General features: G+C 31.0%; 1 protein-coding gene across 2 annotated transcripts in view; it reads left to right on the forward strand.

Annotated features, from left to right (window-relative positions):
* Positions 1-4,806: 4,806 nt before the first annotated feature.
* The window catches only part of LOC106883430 (vang-like protein 2-B), a 45,483-nt gene continuing 37,549 nt past the window's right edge, over positions 4,807-12,740 (forward strand). The window contains exon 1 of one of the 2 annotated variants that reach the window (XM_089338047.1): positions 4,807-5,099. The gene's annotated coding sequence lies outside the window, so the exon portion shown is untranslated. Of the gene's footprint in view, positions 5,100-6,370; positions 6,634-12,740 lie in introns of those variants that run through there. The other variant, XM_014934438.3, reaches the window with a different exon arrangement.

The following is a 12,740-nucleotide window of genomic DNA, read 5'->3' on the forward strand; positions in this document are numbered from 1 at the left end:
ATAAATATTTTTGCATGGAAAAAAAAATTCATCTTCACAAATTCTGTGCAACTTTAAAACCCAAACATTTCATCATTACCATATGTGCTATCACTAATACAAACTACTGATGTACAGTGCAGCATAATTGAAGATGATATATATTTTCCCAACAGAAAGATAGGCAATGACAATGAGAGACAGACAAACAGAGATAGAGACAGAGAGATCTGTAGGTATAGTTGATAGCTATCTAATCTAGCTTGTGATACATATATTATAGATCTTGTTGTATTATAGATCTTTCAAAACAGCTTCATCTCAGTACAATAGTTTCCCCTTTGCTGTTGTCTATGATGTTATAAAAACATCAATGAATAATTCTAAATAGTTTTTCAAACTTATTATTATCAATCTAACACTGTCCTCAAACACATAACTGTCACAGTTACATTCATTGAATGGGACATTGTTAGGGAGCTTTATGTTTCCTCTCAAGGAGAATCATTTTTACATACACACAGATCTTGGATTGTTTTGTTTTTTTCAGTTACAAATGTTTTGGTGTTGTTGATTTGTTTTTTTTTTTGTTTTTGTTTTTTTTCTATGAGTGTTGTATGTTTGAAAATTTACATTGAAGCTAAGGATATTAAGATTTTGTTTCCACATCTGTAAAATAGCTAACACGAAGCATAAAACACCAATTGTTGCGTTGCTAGGAGAAAAGTGATTCATTCCATGAAATGGAAGGAAATAAGATAAAATAAAAACATATTCCTGAAAGTCAATTTTATAGTTGTCGTTTGTTCATGTTTTCTTTAGAAGATTATTACATAAACACCAGTAAAGATAATCAAACAGATCTGTCAATTTGACCATCATTTCACATTTTCTATTTCTTTACATTCAAATGTTTTCATTTCTTTATTTGTTTTTTGTTTTTGTTTTATATATATGTATTTATTTTTTCTTAAATGTTTTCCTTCGTTGATTCCAAAACAGCTATTGATTATATTTTCCTGAAAAAAATCATTTATATTAAATCATGAGCAAAGTTAGCTTCAAAGATATTTCATGCAAAGTGTCAAAAGGGAAACAAAATTGGAAGAAAGGTAGAATGAAAACATCTTGAAAGCATAAGATTTCTTGGATGAATAAGATTTCTTGGATAAATTAAATTAATTATAATCATAATTTCCAGCTATCATTCATTCCACAACTAACTAGCAACATCCAAGTTGATAACAAATGTGTATTGACATTTATTTGAATGTTTAGAAATTTAGAAATGTTGTAAAATGTAGGAATTAGTTTATGTATATCATATAAAATTAGAAGTGAGGAAATTTTTCTATATAAATGTAAATATATGTGTTTTGTATATTTGAGATTGTTTTGCAAACTGTATGTATGAATGCTTATATATATATATATATATATATAGTTGTTGCCATAAGAATTTGTAAACTTCAAGAGAACATGAAATAACTCCTTTTTGGAATGTTGGATTTTGAAGCAGATAAGCTATGAATAATTGCATGTAAATATCAAACAGAAAAAGTCAAAGGCTGCACAATATTAACATGGTATTATTTATAGATTATTTGCTTCATGAGCCAATGTTCTCAAAAAGAATTATATATATATATATATATATATATATATATATAAAGTTACAAATGAAGTGAGAAATAGTATGATACAGTTTATTTAACCATTGGATATTCTTATATCACAATTGTTTCGCAACTTAAGACATGCAAAGATAATTTATTTTATTATATTTTATAATAAGCAAATTACTTACATGTTTGCATTAATATAAATAATCTTTTAAATCAATATAAATATTAAACTAGCTCATTAGTTGAGAGAAAATCAATGTTAAATAATAATCTCTCGACAATGTTTCAAGAATGCAAAGTCAATATTTTCTTGTATTTTGACTATATATTCTACATGTTTTGTAGAATGATATATATTAAGGAACTCTGTGTGTGTGTGTGTGTGTGTGTGTGTGTGTGTGTATTTTTATGTCACTATGTGCAAATTGTAAAAATTGATCACACTTGATATCAATATGAAAACATCAGCGTTAAAAATACAAATATCTTAAATAACAACAGTCTTTTTATATAAAAATATTTGATTAACAAACCCCCCCCCCCCTATCAAATACAAATATATTATTTCATCAATTGTAACACTCTATAATTAAACATATTGAACAATATATTTTAAATGCAGAAACTCATCCAATTTTTGGCATGCTTGCATGAGTCAGATTCCTAAAAAAACAATTTAAGAAAAATTTAAAAAACACAAGAGCCATTTCAAGTGTTCACTATCTGGTGGTTTTTAGAAAAACATAAATGAAGCTAATAGTGTGAGATGGCCATTCTCATGAAGTTAAAACCCAACAGGTTTCCAAAAATGTTCAGATTCCACAGAAAAATATCTATTCACCCATAAATGTGTGTCAAAATGGTTTATTTTTTAGCAGACACTGTTTTCAAACCAAAGCAGATTTTCAAAAATTTTCAGGATACCCACAAAAATCACTATATACCTGTAAAAGTATTATTGTGAAATGATTCATTTTTGATCAGGCGTCAATACTGAAACAATTTCTTCCAGATCTAAATAGCATTGTCTTTAAAATGAAATCTTTTGTCAGTTATATCATAATCCGAATTTGATACATCTTTTATTTGCATGCCTGACTTGAACCATAAACAATAACAAAATTTCCAGATGAAATCAAAACAAATCACCCCACCATAACATTCTTTTGTTGTGCATCTCATACAAGATAAATGAGAGTCGTCACTACAGGTATTGTCTTGCAAATTCATTAGCATTTTTTGAAATTCCAAGGTCAACGTAAATTAACACCATGAGGCTTTTTATGCTACTCTGGAGAAATTCAAAAGAATTAGCAGTTGATATTTTCAGGTGAAAAAAATATATTTTATGCAATGACACGTACATCACACTTTTTGAATCCACATAAAAAAAATTCAATATGCATTCCTGATTAAAAATTTTTTGTTTTAATACTTGCCTGGGTTGTTAAATTTTATTGTGAAAAATGAATCAATATAATTCTCGTAAATGTTGGATATTTCATAATTTGAGCATTTTACTGCCATGTACAAGCATGCAAGAATGGCCCAGAAGTTGTGTCAATATATGGAAAACCATGTTTAGAAATAGAGAGAAAAATATTTCCAGATAATGATTCTTTAGCTCTCCATCTTAAAATTTATCTTATAAAAATTCTGCTTGTCATTGTGTTACTTAGCCCTGGCAGTAACACTTTCATGTGATTAGAGAAAAAGAGGGAGGGCGAAAAAGAGGTAAAAACAAGCGTCCATGATGTGAGGTAGAGGAAATGTAATTGTAACACTTTCACATGATTAGTTGAAGGGAAAGAGAGGAGAAAGAAAAAGAAAAAAGAAAAAGGAGAGAGAAAAAGAGGATAAGGTGAAGAGTGAGATAGAAAGAGGGAGAAAGAAGCGTCCATGATGCTAAGTAGGGGCAACATAATATTTATTACATGGTTAAAAAAGTTAGTTAAAGGGAGAGGAGGAGAGTTAAAAATATAATTTTAGCAGAGATGGTGGTGGAACAATATAGTTGACAGGACCATCAGGAAAAGAAACAGGCATGGAAGGACTGGAAGTGTGGTGGTAACAGGAAACTGTATCAGATAGCCAGAAGGGAAGCTAGGAAACAGGTTTACTTAGCTAGAGGGGAAGCAGATAAGAAGAAATTTGCCAGTGTTCTGCATTGTGAGGACCAGAGACTTGAAGCGCTTCAAATTGCAAGACAGTGTGTGAGAGAAAATCATGATGTCACAGGAGAGAAATGCGTCCGCATGGATGATGGCTCATTTGCATTTAATAATGCTACAAAGAGAGGAGAGACTTGCAGACGCCACTATGAAAGGTTGCTAAATGAAGAGAATGAATGGGAGAAAGAGAGTATACTAAATGTCGACCCAACACACTCACACATGCACACACACACACACACAATAGGCTTCCACTCAGTTTCCATGTACCAATCATAAGGTTTTGATCAACCCAGGGCTATAGTAGAAGACACTTGCTCAAGGTGCCATGCGGTGGGACTGAACCTGAAACCACATTGTTGCAAAGCAAGCTTCTCAACTACACAACCATGCTGTACCTTTATCTTTTATCTTTTACTTGTTTGATTTAGTAGATTGTGGCCATGTTGAGGCACCATTTGGAAGAACTTTTAGTCAAATGAATCGACCCAAGTACTTATTTCTTTTAAAGCCTGGTACTCATTCTATCAGTCTCTTTTGCTGAACCACTAAGTTACGGGAACATCAGCAAACCAACACTGGTTGTCAGGTGGCAGACAAAGAAAGACAGACATACACACATAGATATACAGGGGTTGGACAAAATAATGAAACACCTAGCATTATAGCATCATAATTTTGAAATATCTATAAAACCGTCAAAAGCTTGTTCATTTTAATGTTTTTTGATTTATTATTAGTGTTGCTTAATATGTTTTGCTAAAATTGCTATTTCTTTTCAGATATCATCAGAAAAGGGTAATTAAAATTCATTAAAATGACAGATCCATCGGATTTTCAAAGAGGTCAAATTGTTGGTGCTCGTACGGCAGGTGCTAGCATAATGAAACCAGCTGAAATGTTTGGTTTATCAAGAAGTACTGTCTCGAAAGTAATGACAGCCTTTGAGAAAGAGGGAAAAACCTCCTTGTCGAGACAAAACTCTGGAAGAAAACCAAAACTTTCAGATAGGAACCATCGGACTCTTACATGAATTGTTAGAAAGGATCACGAAAGTACAGCTCCCAAAATTGCTGCTCCCTCTCCCAGCTTAGAAGTCTTTGTCATGCAGATGCTGGTGTCACATAAAATGTATTTGTGCCAGTGCCATGTAAAAAGCACTCATGCCAGTGGCACAGAAAAAGCACCCAGCACACTCTGTAATGTGGTTGGCGTTAGGAGGGGCATTCAGCCGCAGAAAGCATGCTAAAGCAAGACAATTGGAGGCTGCCAGCTCCTGTCAAACCGCCTGGATGGAAAACGGACCTTAACTGATGATGATAATGTACGTATGTATCAGTTTTCAACTTTTCTCGAAATAAGTTTTAAACCCAATATTTACATGCTATTATTTATAGCGTTATTTGCTTCGAGTTTCACTGTTCTCAAAAAGAAAGCATTATATATACATATTTATACAGATCACAATTGTCACATTTTTTTCTTTGTTGCATAGTGCAAGAAAGATTTTTCTTTAGGTCTTAACAATGAAAAAGTTTAGGACATAAAACTTGAACTAGCCTGACATACTTTACATACATATAAAAAATATTATTTTAAATATATTCGGGCAACAGTGTTCAAAAGGTAAACCATATAAATTATTTCCTAACTGGAGCTGTCATTGTCTGCTGAAGCATGCATGACCTGAATTGACTGGGAATGTTTAGGGCGCCTAAATATATTGCCTGATCCTGACTGCTAGACAAGCTTCTCCATCACCCCCACCATTACACCACAATAGCAAAATAACACCTGGTTATTTCTCTGTAATATTTGAAATATATAAATACGAAATCTATTACTTTTTTTTTTACTTGAAATAAAGCCTATTAAAGATAAGGTATATTACTTAAAATAAGGCATATTAAAAAGTAGTAAAAATATATGTTTAATTTAAATCTAAATCCGTTATTTGATAAAAATCTACCTTTCTATGTATTCCGAATTGAAATCAGATATCATTATCGCACAGTTGTAGTGTAATTTTCAATATCAATATAAAGAAAACTTGAATAATCGATAAATATCAACTGTGATATAATATACGATAAAATATATTTCCCTGTGAAATGTTGTTTATGCATTCAACAATTTGTATATTTTTGAAATTCGTTTTCCGAATGTCAATACATTAAGATGAACATTTTATTTCGTAATTCATTATATTAAAAATGAAGTGAACAACATCAATAATAATAAAACCACGAGATGTGTTTTTAAGTTTTCCTAGTTGTTGGTAGAAATACCTTAAGTGTGATAGGAAACATTCCCTCACAGCTAAACCCCATTTAGTTTTCCGACTGATCGCACCTTGATCTGTTAATTTTCAAGTGTTTCTCAAGGTAAGGTATCACTTAAAATACAAAGCAGAGTTTGTAAGTGAGAGAAATAATAATAAAAACAAAAAAAGCAAAGGGTGTTTATTATTTTTAAATTAAATATGTTGACAGAACTGCAATGGTGCTGATGCGATTGAGGGGAAAGTCATAACAGTAGGCAAGAGAAACGAGGGAAGTTGTTGGTGCGAATAGCTGTTGGAAAAGCCTCATCTTCACTTTCCAATATGTCTGTTTCACGGAAGAGCGGTATGTGTTCTCAGCTCATTTAGACAGGCGAAAACATTACCGCTCACTTTGTTGATTTATTATTTTTTTTACATAGACACATTTTTAAAAAAAAGCTACTGAGGACGATCAACATTCATTAAACCCTCTTGCTTATTTTTGTAAGATTTGAGTGGATTTTACTACTAGCAGCAGAGTAATTATGATTTGGACTAGCGAACCTAACACACCAACAAACAGCATCTTTACATGGTACGTGCTATACTATATCACAATTATTAATATTTTCTTTCTATTACTTTTATATAATCACAGTATCAAGATGATAAAATTAATCTTAAATCTTCTAACAATAACTATGACTTATTTCAGCAGCTTTTTCTTTTTCACTATACGTCTTAATTATATTTTGCATGGTACTTGTCCAATATTTCAGTAACTAACTATTACATGGTGGGAACTACACCACATATACTAAAATTTCTTCTCTATTGTATTGCAATCATTTGCAATATCTAAATGACTCTAATCTCAAATCTTCAAACAATAATCATGACTTATTTGGCAGTTTTTTTTTTATTGCAGTATATCATTCCATTGAATAAATCAGTTGACACGTTATTTGTTTAAGATTTTAGTAACTAACCCTATTTATTTTCCACGTGTATTATTTTTAATTTGAACATTATATGTACTGATATCTTTATTGAAATGATTTCGTCTTTGTTACAGAGTCTTATAAAGTTTAAAATCGTATATAAGCATATGTACATCTAAAGACTTGGCATCGAGAATTCCTCAGAGTACCTGTCAAAACTAATCCCTTACTGCTCTTTTGTATATACCATGTATAATTCTGTGTGTGCTATATATATATATATATATATATATATAGATAGATAGATAGATAGATAGATATGTGTGTGTGTGTGGGGGGGGGGGGGGGTAAACAGATATATTATAGTAGCTACACATGTATATTTCTGCATACAAAACAAGGAAAATGTATTCAATACATAATGTAGAGTCGTTTAATCGTAATATATAGCAGTGATATCTCAGTTCTTACATACACACTCTAGGTATTTGTGAATTTTTATGTAATTTAGTGTCCGATATATAACCGTTTTTATTTGAAGAAAAAAAGATGATGTGTATATATATGTATATATGATAGTATTAGGGACAAAATCCAATATTACAGGTAAAAGCTCAATTAAAATCAATTTATAAAAAATTTAAATTAAATTAAGCTTTACAGAGTAAAATATACATAAATATATAGTTTTAGGGAAAAGAACCAAGGTTCATGAACTTCATCGATGAAAATCCACTGTCACATAAAACTATATATATGTATATATATATATATATAAATATAATAAAATCAACCGATTTTTTAAATATTCCTCGCCGGTTGTATCATTCTGCAGAAATGTTTTCATTCAAGAGATAGCATCATGTCACACTAAGCCCCTCACCTCATTTCCCGTCCCTTAAAAAGCCTTCATTGTTTATTTAATAAGGTTATATGAAATTAAACAAGTTATTTATATGTATCAAGATTCTGCTGTCACATAATTACATGTCTCCCTAACAACATAATTCGATGCATATATTATTATCTAGATATAACACATTCAAATTGAACAATAAACCTGTTTTTCAAAAGGTTCTCACCCTACTTTTCCTAATAAATCGCTTTTCATTGTGGTTAATTAATGTTGTATTCAATTTTAATTGATCGCTTCATGAAAACACTTGCTTTTCTAATAAACAATGCTCCAAAAACTCGGGTACCTAATCATTCTACTTGAAAACCTGAAGTAGTCTCTGGTGCTTTTTTTCTTTTCTTTATCTTAGATTATCGTTATAAATAATCGTTGTATCTGATAATTTGAAACGTCTTTGTTGTAGGTTAATTATTAATTAATCTTTGAGTGATTTCTATATATTTTTTTAATAGTCATGTAATACATTAACCTTTTATGAACCTAAAATATTAACCTTATTTTACTGAAGTACAATAATTATTAGCCAAAATATTTTTAAATTTTGCAACCTTCAGCGAACAAGTTTTACATATTAATCCCTCTATCTATCTATCTATCTATCTATCTATCTATATATATATATATATATATATATATATATATATATATGTAGCCTTTAGCCAACAAATTAGTCATTCAGATTTTCATTAAATATAATACTTGTTAGTACTTATATTAGTGTTTCAAATTTTAGTACAAGGCCAGCAATCTAAGGGAGAAGTGCTAGTCTATTTCATCGACCCCAGTAATTCATATATATAACTTGATATATGTATCAACATATGTTCTAAGGTATTAAGTTGATGTAGATTCGATTCCCACATAACACTAATTTTTTTATTCTCTTTTACTTTTGTGTATCTAATTTACATTTGTTTTTAGATGTTTATATATTCTACTCCCCAACTTGAGTTTATATATATATATATATATATATATATATATATATATATATATATATATATATATATATATACATATATATACATATATATATATATATATAGTGTGTGTGTGTATATATATATATGGTGTGTGTATATATATATAAGTATAGTGCAGGAGAGAGAGAGAGAGTGTGTGTGTGTAGGTACATGCATGCATGCAACACACTATATGTATGCCATGCACAAACCTCTCGGCCCTTGATGCAGTTGTATAACTTTTTTGCTGATGAAAAATACATACTGTATGTATAGTGCAAATATCTAAATTGTGTATAAACATGAGTAATATAGTGTTAGTTTATTTGTACGTAATGTATGTGTGTGTATATGTATATCAAGTACATTTTTACGTATATTTTTCCATGCTAGCATTGGATTAACGGGATATATTATTGCATTGTTTACAGCTGGATGCCCTTCCGCTAGGCATAACCTGTTTTTCTTTTTAAGTAAACGATGCGTGTGTGTGTGTTTATTACTAACAGCTTGACTCAGCTCCATATGATTAGATACCTAGGGAAGAGTCTTCCCTAGATATCTGATGAGATGGGTTTGCCCCACGAGCTCACGAAACTTCAAGTCATGGAGCTGAGTCAAACCGTTTACATGTAACTTCTTGCCACTTTCTTTCGTTTGTCCACTCATCTGTGTGTGTGGAGAAAGAGAGAGAGAGAGAGAAGTACATAGGGGTGAAATACATTTTCAACATAAGGAAATTCTTTTCAATTCCTAGTTATAATTCTATTGAAACAGCACTCTCATTATATAATGAAAATTATTACAACATATATTTCTATACAGTGGAACAAATTGGAACATCCTGGCATTAGAATCATTTTTCCATTAAAAAAATATACGAAAATAAATAAAAAAAATCTGAATACACAGCCCTTTAAAGTCATCTGTATAAACAAAGAATATTGATTAGGGTATGAACAATAAATACAGCTAGATATTCAATCACTTTGATAGTAAGTCTGATGCTTGTGTTTGCACTCGTCCATATCAGATGAGTGCGTTAAATGCAGTTATCATTTGACAAAAAACAGATCAATAAAGTTCACTTTGTTCTTTTCACATTCAATTAAAAATATGTAAATTTCTGTGATCAGTAAATAAAGTATTAATTCATGAAATACTCTTGAGAATGAAAGTGTTCCAACTGCAAACGTTTTTTTTTATGGAAATATTTTTTTTTCCCCACATTGGTAAGAACATAAACTTCTCAATCATGTCTTTTAGTGTTTACTTGTTTCAATCATTTCACTACAGCTTTGCTGGGGCACCTCCTGGAAGGTTTTAGGTTGAACAACTCGACCTTGGTACTTATTTTTATAGCTGGTATTTATTCTATCGGTCTTGTACCGATCTGCTAAGCTACAGTGACATAAATAAACCAACACTGGTTGTCAAGTTATGGTGAAAGGACAAACAAACACAAAGACACAAATATATGTTCAAATTTCCCACTATTTTGTGTACTCAGATATTTTTTACATTAAAGAACATCAGCAATCCAACTGTGACCATCCTTTCTGTTTTTCAAATTAAAATTCCAACACATATAGAGACTATAAATACAAATTAATAAGTGAACAATATGAAAGAAAATTAATAAAATTTGATACAATTTATGATAAAACAATTAAATACACATTGTTGCAATATAATACTGTTGAAAATAATAAATACAATTTATAAAGACTAAAATAGATATTTCTATCACCATGTATATAAATACCATAGAATAGTATGATTAAATACAAATAGGAGAGCTTGCTACAGAGAAATGCTTCATTGTACTGATTCTGTATTAATTAAAAAAAAATTAGTACCTCTGATAGAGAATTACTAGGTATCCTTTAGTTCAGGGGTTTTCAAACTTTTTGACTTGCGGACCCCTTTATATTTCAGGCTTTACCTTAGGGACCCCCTTATAAACGCTTATGAAATTTATACATAAATATTTGCTTAAAATAACATATTTTTACATTTATTTATTTAACAGTATTTAACAAATAGGTTTATTGTCAATTAAAAGATTTCGATTAAAAAACATATATAAAATCAAATTACCCATAAAAAGTATTTGCTGTCTATGGACTCCCTGTGGTCATCGGACCACAGTTTGAAAACCCCTGCTTTAGTTAATATCTAATGGATGGAATGTATTGTGGGTCAAACAGCCCAGATTCTTTTTAAAATTGTAATATTTTGAATTTTGATTTGTATTGTTCTGTTATTAAATTTAGTTTTGTATTGTATGTGTTGAAATTTGAATTTGAGAAAAGATGAAAATATGAAAACAAATTGTCTGAATCCATAAGATTAGACAAACTAGCCATGGTCAGAAATTGGATGGTGGTGGTGGATGATGGGTGACAAGAATCAGTGATTCTATTTTTAAAAAAAAAGAAGAAAAGAAGATGGGTTGTTGATGGAATGCTTTTGTTCTCACCAATGTTAGATAATTTGTTAAATTCTGATTCTTTGCTGAATAAATGTTTTAGTGTTTATGCAAAGTGTCATCATCATCATTTGTTTACTTTTCTATTCTTGCATGGGTCAGACAGAATTTGTTGAGGTAGGTTTTTTACAGTTAGATGCCCTTCCTGTTGCCAACCCTCACCTGTTTCCAAAAGCCAGACAGGTTTTCTTTAGAAAACTGAACACGAACATGCATGTTTATAACCATCACATGATGTCAAGACAAGGGTACACACATGCTTACATACATGCATGCATACATACATATGCACAAATGGGACTCCTTAAGTTTTCATCTACCAAATCCACTCACAAGTCCTTGATTGGCCCAGGGCTATAGTGCCAGACAGTTGCCCATGGTTTGCACAGTGGGACTGAACCTGAAACCATGTGGTTGGGAAGCAAATTTCTCAAATCACACAGCAATCCCAATGTGGTACTCATCATTGACAAGGACCAAAAATGTGTGAGTGAGTGTGTGTGTAGAAAGACAGAGAGACACAGTCTTGATATATTATTTCCTTTTTGCATTCTGGAGCTAAAGACTCAGTATATACTATGCATTTATATGACCTCTATCCCCATGTACACCCATTGTAATTTATATATCTTGTAGAAACCACTATAATAATGTTACAAATTCTAAAACTCTTTAATAGAACTAACATGGCTTCTGTTTTTGCTCTGTCATTGATCATGAAGCATTCTCATGAGTTTATTGCTTCAAATTCATCAAAGTCTGAATCATCATCCAATTCTGAAAATAATTCTAACCATTTTTCATTATTTATCTTTTCATCTGTGTCCCATCCTATCTATTCATCATTTTATCATCTTAATCTAAATTTGTGGTGATGTCTGTAGTTGCATCCTGATCATTCCATAGGTTATTCAAACCTTAAATGGTTTGTGTTGAAAACATCATCAAGAGGCTAAAGAACACTTGCCAAGCCATACAGGATTAATGTTTGATGAATTTCCCATAATCTTTTAAAGTGTTTTACTGGCTCATTAAAGTGATTCTATAAACTGGTTCCATGCCAGCATTGCAGGTTTCTTTTGTAAATGCTCTGGGGGTCTTTTTTTATCTACTTTTCTCATCATAAAGGTATGCCTTCTCCATTAATCCAGCCTTTTAAAAGTGGCATTGAACAATGGTTGTATGGTTAAGAAGTTTGTTTCCCAACCACATGGATTCAGGTTCAATCTCACTGCATGGCACCTTGAGCAAATGTCTTCTGTAGCCAATTCAATTCGGTTGACTGAAACTGTGGAAACCTATCATGTGTGTGTGTGTGTGTGTTTCTATTTGTATTTGTTCCCCACTACTTGACAACCATTGTTGATTTGTTTACATCCCTTTAACTTAGTG

Source organism: Octopus bimaculoides, chromosome 20 (genome assembly GCF_046866305.1).
Source record: "Octopus bimaculoides isolate indiv1 chromosome 20, ASM4686630v1, whole genome shotgun sequence".
Taxonomy (NCBI): domain Eukaryota; kingdom Metazoa; phylum Mollusca; class Cephalopoda; order Octopoda; family Octopodidae; genus Octopus; species Octopus bimaculoides.